Below are 10,771 nucleotides of genomic sequence, written 5' to 3'. Positions count from 1 at the left end.
GGTCCCGAGCATTTTGGATACGGGATACTCAACCTGTATAAGCAAATTCACAGTGTTGTTAGGTGGCAGTGGTGTGTAATGTAGTCCAATGCCAGATACACAGGGATTGGTTTATTAATTAATAGTAGCAGGTGCAGGATAACATAAGGTTAGTACAATAAGCAGCAGGTACAGTGTTCAGGGATATCCAGTTATAGCCAGGTACGAACACACTGTAAGCATAGAAGCAGTATGCTGGTTGCAGCAGGATTTACATACAGTTTAGTGGTGACACAGTGGTAAATGGGGTCCCTGTATGGGATCTTTTTAACATAACAACCATCTTGACCCATTCTTGGATGCAAAATATGCTCTGTCCTTGGACTTCTTTCTTAATTTAGAATTGATGGGAATCATAAATTAAGATTGGAGTTCAGGAATAGAGCATTCTAGTAACTCATTCCTTCCAAATTTTAGACCAGAGGGCAGGCATTTCCAATCTCAGTCCTGAAGGCACGCTAAGCATATCTCCCAACATGACCCTCCAGGAGGGACACACTGCTCTGTTCCTGGACTTCAATATAATGCAACGCTAGGGGAGTGCTCCCGTAGCAGCCTCATAGAGGTTGGAGCCAGCGCATGCGCAGTACCGAAGAGGCTACTGCGCATGTGCCGGTCCCGTGACGGTGATCGGGACAAGAAGATGGAGGCAGGTGGAGGCGAGGACCAGCAGCACCGGCACTGGAGGGGGGGGGGGTGGTGGTGGCATCTCTCTGGGGCTACTATATGACAATGGTCACAGAAAGCAAAAATAATTGGGTTTCTACACGCGGTATGTATGTACAAGGCCGTGTATTATTAATTCATATTAGTTGAAACCTAAATGTACTTTATGTGCTGTATGTATGTATGTATGTATGTATGTATGTATGTATGTATGTGTTGTGGTTTGTAAAGTGCCTTTAGTGATTTTCATTTACAAATGTCAGATATAATAAAACATACAATAAAAAGACATTTAATGTGCACTTGAATATCTCACCTACTGTATGTTGCCTGCATAAAGCGCTGTGTGCTAAATTGGACCTAGTGGCGTGCTGTTGAAATCTCTGCCTGAGAAGCTGAAACAGAGAATAGCTATTGTTGTAAGAGCACATAAAGAAAATAAGTAATAGCTAAGTCTCATACAGCAAGGACAAGTGGATACGCCATCGTATTTTCTTCCATTCAGAAAGCTCTACAGTACATGGGATGAGATCACAAGTTAGCAGTAATTAAATAAACCCTTGAGTATCGTGTTGCTTGCCTATAAATGGCTAGCTGGAATCAGTTTCCAAATGGCTTCAAGATTATACAGGGGACATAGGGCCTTATTCTAGTTCACTCTTTCTGACAAAATCCTTCTTAGATGGACAAAACCATGTGCACTGCAGGGGGCAGATGTAAAATGTGCAGAGAGAATTAGATTTGGGTGAGTTATTTTTTGTCTGTGCAGTGTAAATACTGGCTGCTTTATTTTTACACTGCAATATAGATCTCACTTTGAAGTAAAACCCCACCCAAATCTAATTCTCTCTGCACAAGTAACATCTGCCCCACCTGTAATGCACATGGTTTTGTCCATCTAAGAAGGATTTGGCAGAAAGAGTGAACTAGAATATGGCCCATAGAACCATATGCAGGTCCGTTCGCATGGCCGCTCTTGTTGGCACGCGGTCGATGTTTGAGCTTTGCGCATTTCTGCAAACTGTTCCCTGGTTGCACGCACCCATCTTTGCGGGTAGAGGGCAGGGGTGCAGGAGGCGGCGGGCTTGCTCATTAGCATATGGGAACGCCCAGCATTTCATGGGTGTTCCCATAAGAATGCTGGGCATTCTCATGCTAATGAAGCCATGATGGACATGTTGGGGGGGGGGGGGCAGGCAGCTTACATCACCGGATGTCAGCTGCCCGCCCTCTCCCCCCCCGAGCGTACATGCATACAGCAACCTTACATATGCGTGCACCTTCCACGTCTTTCAATGGTCGGCGACCATCAATGTGGGGCGGTCTCAGTGGCATGCGAATGGATGTTTATGTAAAACATCAATGTGCAGCTATTGCAAACATACGTAACTTTCGAATGGTGGGCTGGTGTACCACCATTCGCAAGGCGGGATCTGGTTCACTTGCAAGGATGCAAATTGGCATCCGAGCGAATGAACCAGAATAACCCCCATAGGCTGCACTATGACACACTGGTTAGCAATGCTTCAATGCAGTGGTGTAAGTTCGTCCCAGGCACCCGGAGGCAAGATGAATTTCAATAGAAAGGTGTCACTCCGGGTCTTGATAAGGAACATGAAATTCAAGTGTTTATTGTCAACGGTGTTTCGGACCCGCAACCGTCTTCAGGAAACACAACTTGTCCCAAAACACCATTGTCAATAAACACTTGAATTTAACATTTCTTATCAAGACCCAGAGTGATGTATATATATATATATATATATATATATATATATATAGGGAACTGTAGTCCGGCACACGCAAAACAAGCACAACAGCGCTGATAAAGTCAATACTTTACCGGGTGCCCTCACTGGATAGTTAATACAGGAGTCTGGGGGGTGCGGCACTCACGGCTGGAAGAACGAGGCAGTACACAAATCGTTAAAGCAACGTTTCAATGTCCTTTATTTGGACATTTTCGTCAGGCATAAGGGGAGAACGTTGCATACATCAATTTATACACCAGCGTGCTAATCAGATCCGGCGCTTGCAAGGACGCCGGAATGTGACGTCAGCTCCGTGGAGCTGCGTGAAACCATCACCATGGTAACAAGTAAACAAATACACGTAAAACATACTGACAGCGATACACATGAACAGTAAATGCACAAGTAATCAAATACTATACAAAGTAATCATAAATATTGAATTAAAACTTCCTCAGTAGTTACAAGATCAAGCAGAGGAGTCAGTTTCATGTTGGACAACGGCAAGCACGGCAACATCACAAAGCTACCTAAAATACACAATTAAATGCGACAATTCTTATATTAATAAATGATTCAAGAACCAAAGTCATCTGATCAGAGAACATATATGAAGCAAATAGTAGAAATCATTTTTTGCCAAGGCATGAAATGCCTAGGTGTTCATTGAGACCCCAAGGTGATATGGTGTCCAATCGATGGATCCACCGTGTCTCACATTTCAATAAAAGCAAGCCCCTATTGCCACCACGTAAACTCACAGGTATATGATCAATCATACGATTTGTGTACTGCCTCGTTCTTCCAGCCGTGAGTGCCGCACCCCCCAGACTCCTATATATATATATATATATATATATATATATATATATATATATATATATATATATATATATATATATAAATAAAGAGGCAGGTTGGCGGCACTCGCAGGGTTTTCAATGAAGACAGTACAAGAACGTTTGTCAGACAAACGTTCTTGTACTGTCTTCATTGAAAACCCTGCGAGTGCCGCCAACCTGCCTCTTTATTTATTTTACTTGACCAAGGAGGGCACCCAGGAATATTGATACGTTATATTCTTTTAAGTGGAGTGCCGACCAACCCCAACTATATATATATATATATATATATATATATAGAGAGAGAGAGAGAGAGAGAACAGACTCTTGTTTCGCGCCACTTATTTGTTTGATATTATACTCTGGCTGCCGTATTTACAAGAACCCCTGTTGGATGGGGGGAAGAAGAATATGGATAGCAGTTGTGAGTTGGCGCCCTTTTTTATGCCTTTAAGTACTGGGTCTCTATTAGCCTTTGATGAATAATAACATGGATATGAGTAAAGTCCAAAACTTTGTAAATATTTATTAAAAGGTCTTTAAAACCACTTAGTAGTGGTGAATATTCCAGATCATAAAAAGTTTTTCACATTAGCAAACAGATGTTTCCAACGCGTTTCGTCTCTGCAAGGGACTTCATCAGGGGTTTGCGAACTTATTAGAAACAATTTCCCCGAATCTCGTATGTGGGATAAAACACCAACCAGGAATGGATAGATACACTCTTATTGGAAAGCTCTCATCCAGTGGTCAATATTGGAGGTGTGTACCGGTGAAAGGCTCAGTGGGAAAGGCTCCATTCCCACTGAGCCTTTCACCGGTACACACCTCCAAAAGGACAGTGAGAACCATTTGCGGAACAAAAAACTGCAATTTGTATGCGGGTTATAATTGATTTTATTGACAGTTTATTTCCACTGAAAATATGTCTTACTAGTTCAACCAATTCCATACTGGAGATAATCATATAGGAGGAACTCTCCAACCAGCCAAACCCTTAAAGTCATTGAATCTATATATGTCCACAGCTACCAGGCTGCAAATTCACCGATATAACCTTCACAAGAAACTACGAGTTCTTGATCCAATATTGACCACTGGATGAGAGCTTTCCAATAAGAGTGTATCTATCCATTCCTGGTTGGTGTTTTATCCCACATACGAGATTCGGGGAAATTGTTTCTAATAAGTTCGCAAACCCCTGATGAAGTCCCTTGCAGGGACGAAACGCGTTGGGAACATCTGTTTGCTAATGTGAAAAACTTTTTATGATCTGGAATATTCACCACTACTAAGTGGTTTTAAAGACCTTTTAATAAATATTTACAAAGTTTTGGACTTTACTCATATCCATGTTATTATTCATCAAAGGCTAATAGAGACCCAGTAGGGGTTTTACACCTGCCTCACCTGCAGTGCACATGGTTTTGTCCATCTAAGAAATCTAAGAAATATTTTGTCAGAAAGAGTGAACTAGAATAAGGGCCTCAGTTCCTGCTGGAGCCTGCACAAAAATAGCCCTGTATATATATATATATATATATATATATATATATATATATATATAATAAAGTAGAAATGCACGTCACTCCGGGTCTGGTGTCAAACAAAGAAATTTACTGCGCAATGTCTACGCCGTTTCGGGCTGGGCCCGTCTTCAGGACTAATGTACTGAAGACGGGCCCAGCCCGAAACGGCGTAGACATTGCGCAGTAAATTTCTTTGTTTGACACCAGACCCGGAGTGACGTGCATTTCTACTTTATTGTATACGTTGGTGAGAATTCGCCCTCAGCACAGGCACCTGGGCAAGTAATATAGCTGCCCCTGTCAGCGGAGGAGTTGCCGGACACCAGCTATTCTATATATATATATATATATATATATATATATATATATATATATATATATATATGTGAAAACAAGAAGATGTGTGGCGCCACCTGTGAGAAACCTCAGTCCAGATACCAGATAAACCAGGCAGTATCCCCCTTCTAATTACGGGGTGTCAGCCAATCATTCAATCGTAAAAGTAATGGTAAGTTACTTTAGGAAAAATGTGGGGACAATGGATGAAGATACGGCGACTATTGCTCTGGAGTAGTCTATACTGAGTGTGCTGGTCCGCACAGTAAAAAACCATAAAAACGTTATTTTAAAAGTGGATCTAGAACACGATATATATTTCTCTATAGGTAAGATAAAAATATCAACCGGTAGGTATAAAAAATAGACACATTTATTTGGACAAGATAGAAGAAAAATATGTTTCAAGATAAAAAACAGACAATTAATAATTTTTTAAAAAACATTCTATACTAAAAAAAAATTTTTTAAAGACAATACTAAGGTGCAAAAAGAAAAAGGAGGGTATCTTATCTTTAAATAGATGAGACAGGAGGGCTGTAGAGTCCCAACGCGTTTCGTCCTTCAGACTTTATCAAGGGGTGCAAGTAGACTGAGGCCAGACCTATATTTATACTAGTAAGGTTCCTGTTCCTATAGTGACATCACTTCCTGTCACTTAATTTTACTAACTGAATATCAGGGAAAAAAATAGTTATATCAGAGTCTCCTATATCTTGCGCTGTATTGCGCTATAGTAGCATTTAGCAGGTATAAATGAATAACATAAATCTTTTGTAAAACAATAGATACAAGTAAATTGGATGTGTGAGCGGTACTTCCGCCACACATCCGGTGTCCGTTTAGCGCTACTGCGCATGCGCCCGCATCGCGTTAGTTCAGATGCCGGTTTTCTGTATTGAAGTGTCCCAGCGCTACTGCGCATGCGTCTGTCCATTCCATGAGATGTGACGTTCAGGTCCTCTAGTGGATGGAAGGGCGTCTCGATGCTGTGTATACAGTTGTCTGTGCTGAGTGTTTCTCTTATCGGCGGCCATTTTATTGAAGACTGCTGATCGTTTATGAATACAGGAGTTGCGGTGGCCATTTTATGAGGGGTTTTCCTTATGGCAGCACATAATGGGATAGAGAATACAAAACGTAAATGAACTTTCAATGACAATTTGCATTAGCTTGTATTCAAGTAACGTTTTATGGTTTATTCACGTATTTTAAGTGACTGGAGGTGTACAACATTAAAACATACAGACTTAATGAGTGATGAGCGATAATAAAGTGATCTGTGCAGAAAGTGCTTAGTGTTAATTATAAGAGGCTTATTTAGTAGTACATAACATAGTGATGTGCCTATAAATAATTAATTCAAGGGTATCATAATTGAATATATTTATTTATTAAGTGAACAGTATCTAAAAAGTTAGATATACAATCTATCACATAAATAGTGCAACATGCGATTTATATAATATAATAATTTTAAAAATAATTAATTAGTTATATAGTTATATAATTATTGTTAACCCTCCCTTCGATATCACAATGGTGTTTGTATATACGACATTGGCCACTGTTCACAGGTGTATTCTACAGCACTGAATTTTCCCAGGAGGTCTCCCATCCCCGTACTTGTCCAGCCCAACACTGCTTAGCTTCCAAGATCGGACGAGATTGGGCGTGTACCAGTAATGTGGTTTGACAGTAGAAGTGTGAACCGGTCTGATGTGTAATGGTCCAAATTAGTGATTCGATAGGGAGGGTGTTCTAAAGTGATTGTGCTTAAAGTGATAATAAATAGGTGGTAATAAAAGATGAATGGCGTATGAAAGATAGGACCTTATAAAAACGGGGCAATTTCGTAGCTTTCATTAAAACCGTCTGGATGCATGGTTTTAAGCTCAAAGATCCAGAACATCTCTCTTTGCGTCAACAGAATACCAAGAGGTCTGAGAATCACAAAGCAACCCACCTTTGGTAATACAGACAACACGTTTGTGGAGAAATGGGACGCCATTCTACATACTTGTTCTCTCAACCTAATGAAACTACTAGTAGAGGAAAAAAGGAAAACGCTACAGACACTTGAGGAAGAAATTAAATCTAAAGAAACCACTCTTAACACATATAAAGACAAGGTGAACTTCAAAGAGAACGAGGTGGTACTTAACAAGAAGATTGAACGAATGGAGGAGGAAGTAATAAGAAATAAAGAAAAGAAATTTGCAAGAGATAAGAATGACTATGATTTGGGAAAAGTCAAAAATTGGAGCAGGTTCACGGATAACGTCCGGCAACCAAGGAATGATACGAGAAGAAATTATACAAACTTCAATAAACCATCAAGATTCCACAATCAGAATTATGGATCACCCCGTACACCGACCATTAGACTGCAGAATCGTTTCATACCACTTCAGAGATTAAGATCTACAGGCGAACAGGAGAATTTTTTGTCATCGGACACAGCCACCCGGGTCAGAGAAAACCTGAGAACGAACCTAAAGGAGAATATCAAACACGCATCACCACTGAAACGAAGACTCACAGACGAAGAGGCAAACGGAGCGGAAGGAGGAAGAGACCTCAAGAAAAGAAACCTACAATAATGACACAACCTAAAGGGATTTTCAACCTTTCAAAACATGATTTGACAACAGCAGAAGCATCACTACTGAACAAGGGACTCAACTTCGCACCAACAGGTGGAATGAACAAATTTGAAACATACATTGACCTGAACAAATTCGTCAGGAAACTAACACTAAAGAGACACTTTGCAAAAAAAGAAAACGCGGCAATAAACAACTATGAAACTCGATCAAAATCAGGGTTGAAGCCCACCTCAAAATATTACCCACTTGAATCGAAGGGCAATCACATCAACATCTTTTTTGACCTAGTGAAGAAGGACCTATGCGAAACTGAAGCACAACCTATCCAGCAGAAAAACCTGACCAATAAGGAGAGGGAAGCACTTAAAGCACTTAAAGAAAACAAGGAGTTAGTCCTTAAACCGGCTGACAAAGGGGGGGGGCTGGTCATTATGGACCGTGAAAATTACGAGAAGGAAGCCAACAGACTTCTGGGGGACATATCTTCCTACACGGCACTCAAGAAGGACCCCACCGAAACCTTTACAGATGAACTGCGCACTTTACTCCTACAGGGCCTTCGGAGCAACACCATCACGAAAGAAGAGTACCAATTTCTGATGAAAACCAACCCCATCACCCCCATTTTTTATTTCCTGCCCAAGATACATAAGACTCTAGAAAACCCACCCGGTCGCCCTATTGTGGCAGGAATTGACTCCCTTACGTCCGGACTTTCTGAATATGTGGACATTTTCTTGAGTAAATATGTAAGAGACCTCCCGGCATTTTTAAAAGATACCACCACAGTTTTAAACCTTTTAAAAGATTTTAAATGGGACAACTCCTTTAACTGGGCAACCATCGATGTTCAGTCCCTCTACACATGTATCGAACATGAGATGGGGATTAACGCATGTAAAGAATTTCTCGAAGAAGATATTGAACTGGATCCGAACCACAAAACTTTATATGTGATGCAATGAGGTTCATTTTAAGCCACAACTATTTTAAATTTCTAGACCAGTTCTTTTTACAAAAATGCGGGACCGCAATGGGGACGACCTTTGCCCCCAGCTTTGCGAATCTTTTTATGGGGAGTTGGGAGAGACGTTTTATCCACACTGATCACGTTTTTAAAAATAATATCAAATTTTATAAACGTTATATTGATGATATTTTAATTATCTGGGAAGGTACGGAGGAATTATTCGATGATTTTCTGAAATACATAGGAGGTAACCAACTGAACCTGAAATTCACATCTAATTTCAACAAGAATCAAATTGAATTTCTGGACCTCATACTGCAAGGGGAAAATAATTCCATAAACACACTCAATTTTGTCAAAACAGTGGACACAAACAGTTATTTACACTATAAAAGCAACCATCAACGTAAATGGAAAGAAAACATTCCCTACTCTCAGTTCCACAGGATCAAGAGGAATTGTAGTAAGGAGGATGAGTGTGCAAAACAACTGGAAATTTATAAGAAAAGATTCGAGGAGAAAGAGTACCCTCAAAACATTCTACAACAAGCGACATCCAGAATTCAGAATACTAACAGAGAGGAACTCTTACAGTATAAAACAAAAGACGATAAAAACAATTCTACAGCATTCATTACGACCTTCAGCCAACATGAACCAAAGATCAGGAAATCATTGAACGACCATTGGAACATCCTCCTAATGGATCCCATACTCAAAGAGATTCTCCCACAACGACCTGCATTAATTTTCAAAAAATCCAGAAACCTAAAAGACATCCTGGCACCCAGCCTTTTAACTTCAAACGATAATCAAAACCCATCAGGACCAAAGTGCAAAGGTGCATACAAGTGCGGCAAATGCAATATTTGCAAACATGTACATCCGAACAGGAAAAGCTTCACAAACTCGGATAACAGCAAGGATTACAAAATCAAAGACTTCACTAACTGCAATACTTCTTCAGTGATTTACCTGCTAGAATGTCCATGCAAGCTAAAATACGTTGGTAAAACCAAGCGGATACTGAAACTACGGATACAAGAACACAGCAGAAACATTAAAAACAAAGTGGATACACATAATATTTACAAACATTTTCAGACGCATCATGACGCTAACCCTGAGGGACTCACCTTCAAGGCAATTGAACATGTGAGACTAGGCCCCAGAGGAGGGGACCTAGCTAATAAACTGTCGCAAAGAGAGATGTTCTGGATCTTTGAGCTTAAAACCATGCATCCAGACGGTTTTAATGAAAGCTACGAAATTGCCCCGTTTTTATAAGGTCCTATCTTTCATACGCCATTCATCTTTTATTACCACCTATTTATTATCACTTTAAGCACAATCACTTTAGAACACCCTCCCTATCGAATCACTAATTTGGACCATTACACATCAGACCGGTTCACACTTCTACTGTCAAACCACATTACTGGTACACGCCCAATCTCGTCCGATCTTGGAAGCTAAGCAGTGTTGGGCTGGACAAGTACGGGGATGGGAGACCTCCCGGGAAAATTCAGTGCTGTAGAATACACCTGTGAACAGTGGCCAATGTCGTATATACAAACACCATTGTGATATCGAAGGGAGGGTTAACAATAATTATATAACTATATAACTAATTAATTATTTTTAAAATTATTATATTATATAAATCGCATGTTGCACTATTTATGTGATAGATTGTATATCTAACTTTTTAGATACTGTTCACTTAATAAATAAATATATTCAATTATGATACCCTTGAATTAATTATTTATAGGCACATCACTATGTTATGTACTACTAAATAAGCCTCTTATAATTAACACTAAGCACTTTCTGCACAGATCACTTTATTATCGCTCATCACTCATTAAGTCTGTATGTTTTAATGTTGTACACCTCCAGTCACTTAAAATACGTGAATAAACCATAAAACGTTACTTGAATACAAGCTAATGCAAATTGTCATTGAAAGTTCATTTACGTTTTGTATTCTCTATCCCATTATGTGCTGCCATAAGGAAAACCCCTC

General features: G+C 39.9%; 2 pseudogenes; one reads left to right on the top strand and one right to left on the bottom strand.

Moving 5' to 3' along the window:
* Positions 1-6,744: 6,744 nt before the first annotated feature.
* LOC146006130 (5S ribosomal RNA) lies at positions 6,745-6,867 on the bottom strand (annotated as a pseudogene).
* Positions 6,868-10,159: 3,292 nt separating this feature from the next.
* Positions 10,160-10,282, top strand: LOC146005926 (5S ribosomal RNA; annotated as a pseudogene).
* The last annotated feature ends 489 nt before the right edge of the window (positions 10,283-10,771 follow it).

This window comes from Crinia signifera, chromosome 5, assembly GCF_055691185.1.
Source record: "Crinia signifera chromosome 5, ASM5569118v1, whole genome shotgun sequence".
Lineage (NCBI taxonomy): Eukaryota > Metazoa > Chordata > Amphibia > Anura > Myobatrachidae > Crinia > Crinia signifera.
This window is presented reverse-complemented; position numbering and strand designations above follow the sequence as displayed.